The sequence below is a fragment of the Macaca fascicularis genome, chromosome 3 (assembly GCF_037993035.2).
Source record: "Macaca fascicularis isolate 582-1 chromosome 3, T2T-MFA8v1.1".
NCBI classification, from domain to species: domain Eukaryota; kingdom Metazoa; phylum Chordata; class Mammalia; order Primates; family Cercopithecidae; genus Macaca; species Macaca fascicularis.
This window is the reverse complement of record NC_088377.1, coordinates 92,928,401-92,943,236: the sequence shown is the minus strand read 5'-3', so window position 1 is coordinate 92,943,236 and position 14,836 is coordinate 92,928,401. Positions and strand designations below refer to the sequence as shown.

Below are 14,836 nucleotides of genomic sequence, written 5' to 3'. Positions count from 1 at the left end.
AAGGGCAGCCGATTGCCCTTGCTTGCAGTGTGATTATTTAGCAGCTCCTGGGAGATGATGGCGTTGGAGGAGGTTGGTTCAGAGAGAAATCAGGAAGCAACTGAGATGCAGACTAAGAAATACCTTCTCTCAGTGCCCTGTTACTAAAACTAATAACTAATAACTGTCAAAGATAAAATCCTGAAATGACTTAAATTGCTACAAATACTGCTGGTAATTACCCTTTAGTCATTCTCTTGACCTTTTGCAGTGAGTATGTGATGAACATCGCCTCTGCTCAGTTTCAGTTAAAAAAAAAAGATAGCACAGTTCCAAAACTCTAATTTGTTATAAAGAATCTAGTCTTGCCCCCACATTTTAAAAATAAGGAAACTAACCCAAAAAAGTTAAGTGACTGCAGCATTTAAAATATGAAGAATGAAGACCATAACCTCTGAGGTCAGAGGGCCTGGGAGGGAACCCTGGATCTATCACTAACCAGCCGGGGGGTGATTCTGGGTAAGTCGGTTAAGCTTGACAGGCCTCAGTTTCCCCATTTGTAAAATGGGAATGATAATGCTATAACTCACAGGGTTGTTGTAATGATTAAATGATTGCAATGAGTCCCTGGTACATAATACATGTTCAATAAATGATCATTATTATTTTCTAAGTTCACAAAGTCAAGCAGGTCAAAATAAAATTTTCCAGGAATTTATATTGTTATCCCTCCTAACTTACACATCTCATTTTTAAGTTATAGCAATTTAACAATGAGTGATGTTTATAACTTTGAATTACATTAATAAAATTTTCTCTCTTCCCCAGGGCTAACAGAAACATATGCAAGTGTATTTCAAACTAATAAAAATGCAATAATTTCATAAACAACTGTCACCCTACTTTCTGCCAGTCCCTTCAGTCTAGTTTACATATTTAAAGGAAATTTTCCACTATATTTCTAGATTAATCCCTCACACATTAGGGGATCTGGCAATTGGTACTTCTCAGCACACTTTTTCATCATTATCTATTTTTCCAACCTGGCAAGGAGCAGAAGGGAACAATTATCATGAGATAACATCTCTTCCAGTCAAACAGGCTCTTAATGATGGTAAATGAAGCCAGAACCAGCCCTGAATCCTAAGGCTACTAAAGGGAAGAGCCAGACTTCCACAGCTAGTACAGAAGTGGCACCCATGCTGTGTCACCTACAGGGAAACATCACACAGGCAGGTAAATGGTTCTGTCTGAAATCCTGTCCATTGTCTGCCTTGAGAGTCAGCATTTCATGATGCAGCAGGAGATGGAATCAGGTGTAACACTGCAGACGGCGCTAGCAGAGGTCGGTTCTGGGAAAGGCACACTTACCCTAAAGTGAAAAGCAAATCATTTCACCAATCCAACATGCAAAAGTGGTAGTTTAATCAATTTACACTTTTGTAGTAAATCCCTCTCTGTTAAGTATTTTGCTTTATTTTTCCATTAAAAGAATTACAAGGTAGCCGGGTGCGGTGGCTCACGCCTGTAATCCCAGCACTTCGGGAGCTTGAGGGGGGCGGATCACCTGAGGTTGGGAGTCTAAGAGCAGCCTGGCCAACATGTTGAAACCCCGTCTCTACTAAAAATAATTTTAAAAAAATTAGCTGGGTGTGGTGGCACATGCCTGTAATCCCAGCTACTCTGGAGGCTGAGGCAGGAGAATAGCTTGAACCCAGGAGGTGGGGGTTGCAGTGAGCCGAGATCATCCCACTGCACTCCAGCCTGGATGACAGAGCGAGACTCCATCTCAAAAAAAAAAAAAAAATCCAAAACTTATTTGTTTATGGCCCTATTTTAATTTTTTAATTTTAGCAGTGCTTTTAAACAACTCAATACGTTATCATAAATGCTTAATGGCTGTGCAAACAATTTGCACTCACTTTAAGTCAACACAACTACCAATGGAAGCTCAAAATCTAAACAGAACCAATCCTTAATTCTCAGTTCTCTCCTTCCCCTGCTGCCTCAGGGAGGCCTACTCGGAACTCAACAAAGGCTCATGTTGAAGGCACCAGCAAAGCAGGAGCACCCAATCATTGAGAAAATAAAACATAATTTGTTACTTCATATTTCTAAAGATGTACTGAAGTCATCATTATGGGGGAAAAGGACAGTGTTGGATTTTCTTACTTGTTTTATTGTTGTTTCTCATTTTAACTAGAGGTAGGGTGTGGGCACGATGCATAAAGTTCCCAAAGAGCTAACGTGGCCGTGACCCAGCTTCCGTCTGCTTTTCCCAAGAGCTCTAGTTTATTACACCCTGAGAGCATATTTAAAATATTTAACAACAATACAGGATGCACAATGATCCATCGGAATGAATGCGGGTCCTAACACCAGTATGCCAATGAGTCTTAGCTCAGGGTCACCTAAGTACCCACAGGGAAAGAAGGAGAGGGGAGGCTGAGGCTTTGCTGTTGTTATGCAACCATCATGTCTAACTATATTAGCATCCAGCTCTCATTTCTCCATGTTGTCCGAGAACTAATAATTTTTTTGAAATCTTGCTAAAACCTATATATGCTATATCCAATGCATCATTACTGCTTGCCAGATAAAAAAGAACATTAGTTGGTTGTTTAAAAAAATCCCTTGGCACCGGGCGCGGTAGCTCATGCCTGTAATCCCAGCACTTTGGGAGGCCGAGGCGGGTGGATCACGAGGTCAGGAGATCAAGACCATCCTGGCTAATACGGCGAAATTCCATCTGAACTAAAAATACAAAAAATTAGCCAGGTGTGGTGGCACGCACCTGTAGTCCCAGCTACTCGGGAAGCTGAGGCAGGAGAATCGCTTGAACCCGGGAGGCGGAGATTGCAGTGAACCAAGATTGCACCACTGCACTCCAGCCTGGGCGACAGAGCAAGACTCCGTCTCAAAATAAATAAATAAATAAATAAATAAATAAATAAATAAATAAATAAATAAAAATCTTGGCTGGGTGCAGTGGCTCACGCCTGTAATCTCAGTACTTTGGGAGGCCGAGGTGGGTGGATCATGAGGTCAGGAATTCAAGACCAGTGTAGCCAAGGTGGTGAAACCTCATCTCTACTAAAAATACAAAAATTAGCCAGACGTGCTGGTGCATGACTGTAATCCCGGCTACTTGGGAAGCTGAGGTGGAGAACTGCTTGAACCCCGGAGGTGGAGGTTACAGTGAGCTTAGATCATACCACTCCACTCCAGCCTGGGTGACAGAGGAAGACTCTGTCAAAAAAAAAAAAAAAAAGAAAAAAAGAAAGAAAGAAAGAAAAAAATCTCTTAACTTTACAAAGTAATTTTTTTGCTCTTTGTTTCCATCTTTGTGATTATTCTAATATTTCTTCTCCCTAGAAGCAATGCAGCGCTCAAGAGAGGGCATAATCATATTGTAGCAGGTTACATTTCCCTTGCTAAACACTTGGTAACTGAAAAAAGAAAAAGAAAATATTTCTGTTTTTATAATCTAGTAAACAAATATTAAATGGTTCCTAACCAAAAACCTGATTCTGGCAACATGACTCCTGAGCAGTAAACAAGCTAGGGAACAATAGCTGGTCATCACTCACCTATGCGGGTCTTAGCAGAATTCGGGCCCCTCCCATAGTTAGCCTTGTCTATGCCCAGGAATAGCAAGGGCAGTTAGCTCATGAGGTTCAAAGCAAGATGGAGTCAGGTATGATTCGAGCCCCGGTCCTGGACCCTACAGCCACCAAGATGTTGATGCCTAAGAAGAACCAGATTGCCATTTATGAACTCCTTTTTAAGGAGGGAGTCATGGTGGCCAAGAAGGATGTCCACATGTGTAAGCACCGGGAGCTGGCAGACAAGAATGTGCCCAATCTTCAGGTCATGAAGGCCGTGCAGTCTCTCAAGTCCCGAGGCTGCGTGAAGGAACAGTTTTGCCTGGAGGCATTTCTACTGGTACCTTACCAATGAGGGTATCCAGTATCTCCATGATTACCTTCATCTGCCCCTGGAGACTGTGCCTGCCACTCTATGCCGCAGCCGTCCAGAGACTGGCAGGCCTCGGCCTAAAGGTCTGGAGACTGAGGAACCTGCAAGACTCACAAGAGGGGAAGCCAACAGAGATACCTGCAGATATAGTGCTGTGCCTCCTGGTGTCAACAAGAAAGCGGAGGCTGGGGCTGGATCAGCAACTGAATTCCAGTTTAGAGGAGGATTTGGTTGTGAACATGGTCAGCCACCTCAGTAAAACTGGAGAGGGTTATTTTGCATTGAATAAACTTACAGCCAAAAAAAACTTTAAAGAAACGAACAAACAAACAAACAAAAAAACACTGATTCTTACAGCCCTTGAAGGAAGCGATGAACCAATTCAGTTAGCAACGTTTAGAATTATACCTTTGATCACAGACCTGATCTAGTGCCCACTGTTTTTAAACATTGTGCTAAACTACCTTTGCAAAAAACTATGACAGTGAAAGAAATCTGACATACCTGACTCCATCTTGCTTCAAACAGCCCTTCCTCATTCCTGGGCATAGACAAGGCTAACTATGGGAGGGGCCTGAATTCTGCTAAGACCTGCATAGGTAAGTGATAACCAGTTATTGTTCCCTAGCTTGCTTATTGCTCAGGAGTCATGTTGCCAGAAGTTAAAAGATTTGTAACTTCTCTAATTGTTTTTATAGATAACATCACGATTGTAAAACCTAAGATTGGTCTTTGACATATGTTTCAGATTTTTTGCATTCTGGTGAACTGACTGCCACCTCAGGGACCTGACTCATCTCCAGGAGCTGATTCAATTAGTACTGTAACCCCCACCCAGAAACTGACTCAGCACATGAAGACAGTTTTCCACACTCCTATGAGTTCATCTACAACCAATCAGCAGCACTCATTCCCTAGCCTCTTGACCACCGAATTGTCCTTCAAAAACGCTTGCCTCCAAGCTCTCAGAGAGGCAGATTTGAGAAATGTCTCCTGTCCTTCTGCTCGGCTGCCTTGTGATAATTAAACTCATTCTCTATGTCAACACTGCCATCTTAGTGTATTGGCTTTATCTGTGTAGCAGGCAAGAAGAACCCACTGGGGTGTAACATTTTCATTTATCAGAGATTAAAAAATTGCAAGAAATCTGTGAACTGGTAACTCACGGCATCCCTTAATTATCCATTACCAATGCTCCTTGACTTTCAATGGAGTTATATCCTGTGAAGTTGAAAAGATCGTAAGTGAAAAATGCATTTAATATACCTAACCTCCAGGACATTCATTATAGCTTAGCCTAGTCTACTTTAAAGGAGCTCAGAACACTTACATTAGCCTACAGTTGGGCAAAATTGTGTGATCTCATGGCTGACTGCAAGTTTTGGAGAGTATTATACTTCATATTGCTAGCTTAGAAAAATATCAAAATTCAAAATTTGAAGTACGGTTTCTACTGAATGCTTATTGCTTTTGCACCACTGAACCCCCAAAAATCTTAAGTTGAAGTCAGGGACCATCTGTAGTTAAAAATATCTATATCCATAGGATGTGGCATATCTTACCTAGTTTCAGGAAAGTGAAGCTGCCAGGCCATGTGTCTCGGGGTAGCCAAAGTGAAAAGTCACTTGAGGCAGATCTTCCGGGTTCAGGGATGAGTCAACACAGTGGCCTCACACAGTTATGTAAATGGAATGCGCCAGTACCACCAACGATGGTAGAATGGGGAATACCACCTTTTTGTGACTAGAGGAGGGTCACCCCTCTCAATGCTCTTTGGTAGACAGAGCAGGTCACTGGGGAGAAGGTAGATATACTTGCATGTGGATGGGAGACACTTCCAGGAGCCCTTTTCTCCCAGCATTCAATTTAGACTCTCTGATGGGCCAGGATTCTTCTGAGAGGAAAGGAAATTTAGGGTCTGAAGGGACGAACAGCCCATCAAAGTAGTATTCTGAATTTAAGCAGAACCTCCGGGAAATCCAGCCACCATTGAACCCCCTCCAAGGGTGTTTGCTACGTGGGAGAAGCCGGCCCCTTGGCACCAGGAAGTACAAAATCAGTTGCCATAAGCATCAAAAAGCACAACAGGGCCTGCTATACTTCCCCAGTGAAGCTCAGCACTACTCTTATTTGTTAAATTGGTATATAAATGTACCTGTCTGTGCAGCACTTATCAAAGAGTACTTCAGTATATGGAAATCAACCTTGTTTTTTCTCCTTTTAGTCTATTGACAGTTAATGCACAGCCCCCATCCCTCAGACCGTGCAACCCTAAGAGGAAAAGTTTTCTTCCCAAGGCAATTCCCAAAGATGGGAGGAGGAGTCAGAAGTCCAACCCAAGTTCAGAAACAAAATCCAGAAGTCCCTATGGATAGGTTGGTCCAGCTGATGGCATGGCTGCCACTGAAGTTTCTACAGTCCCAGCATGCTGGGATGGAGACTCTGCCCTGGGACAGCAGCTGAGATTGGGAGTGAACTGAAAAGCTATAGCCTCAGAAGGCCAATGCTGGGGCACTGTGTGGCCTGTACAATAATCTAGAGCAGATAAAGCTCCCCGTTCTCTCTCTTCCTGGTATCCTGAAGCAGATCTGAAACCTGCACCAGGGAAACCACAGAAGTTTGTGGAGAGAGGCAGAACTGAGGAGATGAGTATTAACCGACTTTCCACCTAATGCATGCAAAAGAATGTCCAGAAAACTGATACGAAAATAGAAAGAGGGGTTACCAAATTTGGACTCTGATAAACACAAATCTACAAATCTCCCTCCAGAAAAAGAGGGAGATGAAAGGAACAAATGTCATTTTAAAAATTCCTACCGCCAGGGTATAAATGAAAAAAAAAAAAAACTAATATTTACAGATGGTCTTCTATGTAAATGCACTTTAATTTGCTATATTCTTGACTCCGTGCCCCATGATCTACTTCTCCTTCAACATTTCCCCTTTCAGAAAATGGTACCTCTGTTCAAACAATCTGAAAATCCTTCCTGATCTTTTTTTTTTTATTTTAAACAGTCATATTCAAAACCAATAGATCTGACCTTGTGAGTATCTCTTCCAAACCTATCTTCTCCTTTCACCTCTACTGCCACCGTCACTTTTGCTTGGACTCCTGCAGTAGCCTCCTAACTGGTCCTTTGCATTCACTTGCTCTTCCTTCCACTTCCAATTCCATACACTCCAGAGAACTGTAAAATATCTTATTACTTCCCTGCTCGGAATCCTTCAGTGGATCCCCATTGCTCTTAGAAATCTTAACAGGACTTTATCTTGCATCACATTCTTCTTGTTCATTACTTTTCAGCTACTAAGGTCTTCCTTGAAGGGGTCGGGCTCTAGACTGCCTCATTCTCCACCTGGGAAGCTCTTCTTCTGGTAAAATGAAGCTCATCTACCCATCTTGCTTTAAATTTCATCTTTTCAAAGAGGCCTTCCATGCCTCACCATTCCAACTTCCCAATTCGATACTTATTCTTGTCAATAACAGCTTACTGTTATCCTTCATAGAACTGGGTCATAATCTATAACTTGTGATCTGAGAGATCAAAACAGATACCCCTTTATCAACTAAGATGGACTCTAAGGTTAAGAAAAGAAAGTTTTTTATGTGTTGAGGTGTCAGGACCCAGTTGGCATAGCAAATTTCCAAATTCCTATGGCTCTAAACTTCGTAACAAATGGAGATATCAGACTCCTCTTAAATCTGATTTACAACCCAGGCCACTGCAACTCTGATTGGACAGAGGATGGCCCTCACAAACACTCTTTTTGGATAAGGTACTGCAGACCTTAGGCCAGTTTCAGCAGCTTATAGAGGATGCATACAAACTGCCTTTGTGTCCTAGAGTTCACCTTTGGATGTAAAGAGCCTTTTCCAACTCATTTTAATTTTAAAACTATGCCCCAAAGTGAACGTGGGATGTATGTTGCATATATGTTTACCCATTGTGCATGTACTTGGATCATCTCATAAATATGTACAGCTTTTCCCCCAAACCTGCTGAATATGCATGACTCTTGTGTAATATGAATCCTGTAAGGCATAAAATCCAAGTTGTCCTTCCCCTCTTCCAAGATAGAGCACCTTCAGTCTATGTACAGACTTCCTCTTCCTGGCTTGCAAGCCCGTATTACTAATAAAGCTCTCCATTCTACTATTTAGCTATCCTGGTGACTTTCTGAATGACAGACAATATGATTATTTGTATGCTTATTCATTTTGTGTCTTCCTATTCCAATACACTATAAACACCATGCAGAAAGAGGACATGTTGGTTTTGTTTATCACTGATACCCATTTCCCTATATAGTACCTGGCTCCATAGGGGATGGACAATTATTTGCTGAATGCTACTGAAAGGAGGTATTTTAATATCCATTTTACCCAGGATAGGATGACCGTATGACCCAGTTTGCTTGACATAGCCCTTGTTTAAATGTGTTGCCCTGGCATAATGACTGATAATGTCTCAATGTTACTTTTCGAAGCTGAGAGTCAGAAAGACTGAATACAATCCATTCTCACCATTAGAAGTAGTTGTGTTCTATAAAGTCACCACAAACACTGAATTTGCCAACATTAAATGATTGCTCCTGAAGGAAAATACGGAGTTAGGTCCCTCTGAGAGTAATGTCACAGCATCGTTGTCAACAAATCAATGTGCAACTTTATTTTATGTGTGTTTCTATTTAAAGACACTTTCTTTAATACATATTATAGATTTATTAACTTCGAACCCATGGACAACAGCACAGTGACTCATGCCTGAATGAAGCTCATCTAACACTCGTATTTCCTCCATAAGGCACATACAGCCTTCTTGTGCTTAGGAACATTAGACAGCACACCAGTACCACACCTAGGGCCATTTTAAACAGCTAAATCACCAACAGAAAGCACAAAAATGTGAAAAATGTGGCATTAAATAGACCACAGAAAGAGTACTTGCTTACAGTATGAGAAATGAAACAAGAAGACAGGCCTAGAAACATGCCCATCAGGTGACTCAAAGTTTTCATTGCTCTGCTCATCCACAAATGACCACAAAAGTGCCATAAGCACTGATTTGGGGGTTACAAATAGATACTAGCAAGTAACTGGATTCTCAAATACAGAATCCGCCAATAGCACAGATAGCTTGTCTAAGATTACCCAGCTGCTGTAGAGTGAGAACAGATCCCAGATAATGTCCAACTTCACGGTCTGTGTCATTCATAAGACAACTATTACTAAAAAAAGAACCAACCTTTCTCAGAGTACCATTTCTCTAATCTGGGTGACCATAATTATTTAAACCCCCCAGATTACTGGTTTACCAAAGTTCCAAAACCAAAGGCAGAGTTTGAGAAGCAGAACTTCGAGAAGCAGAACTTCATGAAGTGAACTTAATTCTGTACCAAAGTAGTCAGTAATCTACAACCCTGCATTAATGAAGAGTAAAACCACTGGGAACTGGCTACTATCTCTCAAGTGACAATTCACAAGGCAATCCCAGAGTACTTACAATAACAATGGGTGGTTTCATGATGGAATGTAGACCATAAGATAAGTTACATAAATGTAAACTTATGGAAAAATAAAATTTTTCAGAGTTCAAGCTTGAACCATCCACAAACCAATGTTGAGGGAAATTTATGTCTAGAACATGAGAAATCCAGTGTCCACACCTCTTCCCAGTCCATAGGGATGGAGAGTCTTCAACAGGGTTCCAGGATCGATCACTCTCATCATTCCAAAAATCCCTTCTATGGTGAATTTCTCATTTCTTAGTAAAAGTTCATTTCCTCTTCTAAAACACATTCAATAACAAGGGTTGGGATCCTTCTGCAAGTTTATGAACAGTGGGAATAAAATATTTTAAATTATATATTTTCAAGTTGACTCTTAAGGAGCCAAAAAGAAAAAGAAAAAAAAATTATATATGAGCTTTCTTTAAGAATTCAGCAATCTATACATTAGAAAAATACTTCCTATTGGTCCATTTCATTCTAACTGGCTCCTCTGGTATGTCAAGACTCTCTGGATAAAAGATAATTTTGAAATATTTTAGCTATTTTATATACATTTAAGGCAATCTCAGAAATACTTGCCTTACCTTTAAAAAAGAAAAGTTTCCCTCCTACTACTTGGAAACCACTAGGATAAAGGGTGTTCTGCAGTTTTGGAGAAAATAAAATGTTCTCTCCTAAGCCCAATTTAGAGTTGATCATTCAAAATAATTTCAGACATACATAAAAGTTCCAAGATGAATGTAAAGTATACCCTTCACCCATATTTCCCAAATAATACCATTTTATCACGGTAACTTTATCTCACTTTTTCTTGTATTATTATTTTTTTCTGAATCGTGAAGGAGTTCAGAGTGTGCCATTCAAAAATACACCACTTTGGCATAAGAATTATTTTGAGCTGAAGGTAATTTTTTTTAAAAGCAGAAACAGGACATGCTCTTGGCCCTCTCACTATCTGCCTGAAAGCAGAAGATAAATTCTTGTAAAGGTGTCCCCACCATCCCATACCAGGAAGGGGATGACAACCTTATCACCTGAGATGAGAGTGCATCGGGATGGACCTGCACAAACAAACCTTACTAAATTAACCCTTATCTGCCATTAGTATTCCCCATGTATTTACCTTCCCATAGTCTGCCACCCTGGGAAGCCTAAAACCCTTTTCCTTTGTCTTATCACTTCTCTGCAAATTTATTGCTATTTGTTAAGATACTAGATAAGCCCAAGTTCTAACCACTCTGTAGAGATACTCATCACTCAGTTTCTCCCAGATGTATGCATGCTGCATGTACTAATAAACTTCTGTTTGCTATCTCTTGTTAATCTGTCTTTTGTCAGTCTAATTTGCAGGGCCCCAGACCCAGAATCTAGGAGGGTAAAGACAACAGAAGAGTTCTCCTTCCCCTTCAATTGTATTATGAGTAAGTTGCAGATGTGATACCACTTTTCCCCTCCATACTTCAATGTATATTTCTAAAGAACAAGAACATCCTTGTAGATAATCACAGCACAATTATCAAAATCAGGAAATTAACATTGATACACACTATCATGCATATCCCTGTGAAGAGACCACCAAACAGGCTTTGTATGAGCAATAAAGCTTTTTAATCACCTGGGTGCAGGTGGGCTGAGTCCGAAAAGAGAGTCATGGAAGGGAGATAGGGGTGGGGCCGTTTTATAGGATTTGGGAAGTTAAAGGAAAATTACAGTCAAAGGGGGTTGTTCTCTGGAGGGCAGGGGTGGGGGGGTCACAAGGTGCTCAGTGGGGGAGCTTTTGAGCCAGGATGAGCCAGCAAAAGGAATTTCACAAGGTAATGTCATCAGTTAAGGCAGGAACTGGCCATCTGGATGTGTACGTGCAGGTCACAGGGGATACTATGGCTTAGCTTTGGCTCAGAGGCCTGACACACACTATTATATAATCTACAGGCCCTCTTGAAATTTCACTAATTATCCCAGTAATGTTCTTTATTATAAAAGAAAAATGAATTTGCTTCCCTGGTCTAAAAGCCAATCCAAGATTACTTAGGGCACTGAGTTTTTCTGTCTTTAATCTCCTTTAGTCTGGGATAGTTCTTCACTCTTTGCCTTTCATGACCCTGACATTTTTTAAGAGTACAGAAAAAAATCTACAGAAGTTTATCTAACATCTCTCCTCACAATGAGAGTCAGGTTATGCATTTTTGGCAGACCTATCACAGGAGTGATGTTTTATCAGAGGGCATATGTAGTTGGTTTGTCCCATTAATAGAGACGGTAACTTTGACCACTTGGTTAAAATTGTTCTTCCTGGTGAGGTAATGAAATTTTACTTGTCGTTTATGTTACATGGCATTTGAGACAAAAAAATTTCAAAACATTTCATAAATGAGCACACTTATATAAGTATCTACTGCTTACATATTTTGTTACATTTTTGGAAATTTTATTTGGGGATTCATCTTTAATTTCTGCCTATTTAATTATTCCTTTTATTATTGGGTATAATATTTCTAGCACATTTCCTTTTAATGTTGCAACTGTGTTATGGGAAAAGAATCTAATCATAGATTATTTTAGGCAACATTTAAAAGGATACATGTTTTAGGTAAATTTCAAAACATACAGGTTTTTTGTTGTTATTGTTTTTTGAGATAGAGTCTCACTCTGTTGCTCAGGCTGGAGTGCAGTGGCGTGATCTCGGTTCACTGCAAGCTCCACCTCCTGGGTTCACGCCATTCTCCTGCCTCAGCCTCCCAAGTAGCTGGGACTACAGGAGTCCAACACCACGCCTGGCTAATTTTTTGTATTTTTAGTAGAGATGGGGTTTCACCGTGTTAGCCAGGACGGTCTTGATCTCCTGACCTCGTGATCCGGCCACCTCAGCCTCTCAGAGTGCTGGGATTACAGGCGTTAGCCACTGTGCCCAGCCGAAACATACAGGTTTTGATGGCTTCTATATTTTACTTATGGTATAAAATATGTTGCTTAGACAGTCTACTGAATTCTATTTTAGTCATATCTACATTGATAATACAGATTATTACCTCTCTTAGTAACACAGACTGAAAACAAATGACACAATTAAGATGATAATATGCACATGTAATTACCTGGACCCAAACAAGATTAATGAGGTGTTATACATATCAATAAAAAGTACAAGCCATTAGAAAAGGCACAACATTTATAAACAAGAGTGAGCAAAATAATGAGATAGAAGAAAAATTAGAAGTTTCCAATTTGTTTATTTGTCAAGAAACCAGTAAGTTCTAGATCTACTTGAGAGGCTGCCTCAGAAATCTGACCTCAAAAAATTACTTCTTTCACTCTAATCTGTAATAAAACTAGCAATGGTTGCACACACAAAAGACATGAATAAAAATGCACACAAATTCGTTTGAGCCTGTGACCATGTTCAGATAACACTGTAAGTATCACATTTGAAAATATGCAGAATTATCTGACAATATGCAAAAAGTATATATTCCATACTTTGCTCTGAAGTTCTAAGAATAGTAAACACTGCCTAGCAATTACTTTGAAGCCTTGCTATAATATTTTACCTGCCGCATATGCATAAACCTCTCCTAGCTGCTCCCTGGACAGTGCTAAAAAGTCTACCTCTAGCTGATCTCTCCAACTCTACTCCTGCCCACAGTAGTTGATGTTCTAGAATGATCCATTTGAGACCTAAGTCAGGTCATGTGGCTGCCCTACTCAAAACCTTCGGAGGCACCCTATCACATTTAGAAAAACATTCAAAGCCCTAGCTATGGCCCATCTGCCTCTGTGGTCTGGCCTCTGGCCCCTTTTCTGTTCCTCATTCCATCTTCCCTTCCCCTCCAGCCACATTGGCCCTGCTGTTCTCCAGCAGGCCAAGCACAGGGCTATTCAGCTGCCCATAACATTTCCCAAACTGCCCTGTGGCTCACTCCCTTTCTTCACTCCGGTTTCCATTCAAGTGTCCTTAGAGAAGCGTGACTTGGCTTCTAACTAAAATGGTGCTCCCTGTCCTTCCCACTCCACTCTCTTGTTTTATTTTCTTGATGGCACTTCTCAGGGTCTGAAATCACCTCAGACATTTGTTTACTTGTTTATTTTCTGGATCCCTGAATAGAAAAGAAGCTTCATGCAAGCACAAGTGTTTGGTTTTCCACTGTATCCCGTGTCTAGAAGAGGGTCTGGTAGATATTGTCACCTAATAAGCATTTGTTGAGTGAACAGCTGAGCGAGCGCCTAGCTTCCCACATAGCAAAATGCATGCACATGCACAAAATACGAAGGGATGGCCAATCTGCCTTCACAGAAGCAGAACCACCCCTAGAGCTTTTGAGGAACCGCCTGGAGAACTTTGAAAACTACCAGTGCCAGGCCCAGCTTCCGGAGATGCCCAATTCCCCAGGAAGTCCCTAGTGTTATGTGCTCCACAGCTGACTGTGATCCAGGCAGGAGCCAGAAACTTCACCAAGATCTAGACCCCTCCTCAACTGGAGAGCTCCAGGCCAGTCTTTCAGATGCTGTGTGTTAGTGGCCTGCCTTTTACCCAGAATGGCTTCACCTTTAAGGAAGTGCCTGCAACCCACAGTGGTGCAAGCCACAGTGATTTCATGCCTGGCCCTGGGGCTGGTTCCTTGAGGAATCAGCATACTTCCTCAACAAATGTGTTTTCTTTGTGAAGAAACGGTGTGCAGACAGAAAGTCGCCTTGGATTTGGAAGCCTATCGGATGTTGCAATTGTTTTGAGCAGGTAGCTGGGGAGGGAGGGCTGGAGGCAGGAATCAAGGACTAGGTTTGGAAAATGGGCAGAAGGTGACAGAGGTAGATGGTTCCTACCTAGGGAGACCACTGAGAAAAGGGGGCGGGGGCTGGAGAGGGGTAGCCTAGTTCATCTCCCCATAGTACTTACAGCCCTGGACTCACTGCCCTTATACACAGCCTCCCACAGACCCTCACCACAGCCTTCCTAGGGAGTCATTATTATCCCTAAGTGTTAAATCAGGATGCCACAGGAGAGAGCAGCTAAACTACTTGCACCTGGTCCCAGCAGGTAAGTAGAGATGCAGGGTCCACACTCAGGTCAGGTTAGTAGAGATGCACGGTCCACACTCTAGTCAGGTAAGTAGAGATCCAGGGTCCACACTCAGGTCAGTCAGGCACGCAGCCCGAGTGTTCTTGGTTTCAACAAAGAGCCTCCCATTCCCTGCCGAATTTTGGTTGGAGCCTCCTCCCCCAGCCCGTCCCTGCACACGGCCTAGTGTCTGCTTCCTTCCTTCAGTGGTTATTAGCCTCGCATGCACATTGTAATTGACTGAGAGTTTTTAATAAAATACTTGATCTTCACTCCCAGAGAGTTCAATTAATTGCCCTGGGGCGAGGCCCAGAC

General features: G+C 41.6%; 1 protein-coding gene and 1 pseudogene across 20 annotated transcripts in view; one reads left to right on the top strand and one right to left on the bottom strand.

Annotated features, from left to right (window-relative positions):
- Nucleotides 1-14,836, bottom strand: part of ELMO1 (engulfment and cell motility 1) — a 582,820-nt gene that overhangs the window by 505,167 nt on the left and 62,817 nt on the right. The gene's annotated exons all lie outside the window — the stretch shown is intronic.
- Nucleotides 3,718-4,216, top strand: LOC102140617 (small ribosomal subunit protein eS10-like; annotated as a pseudogene).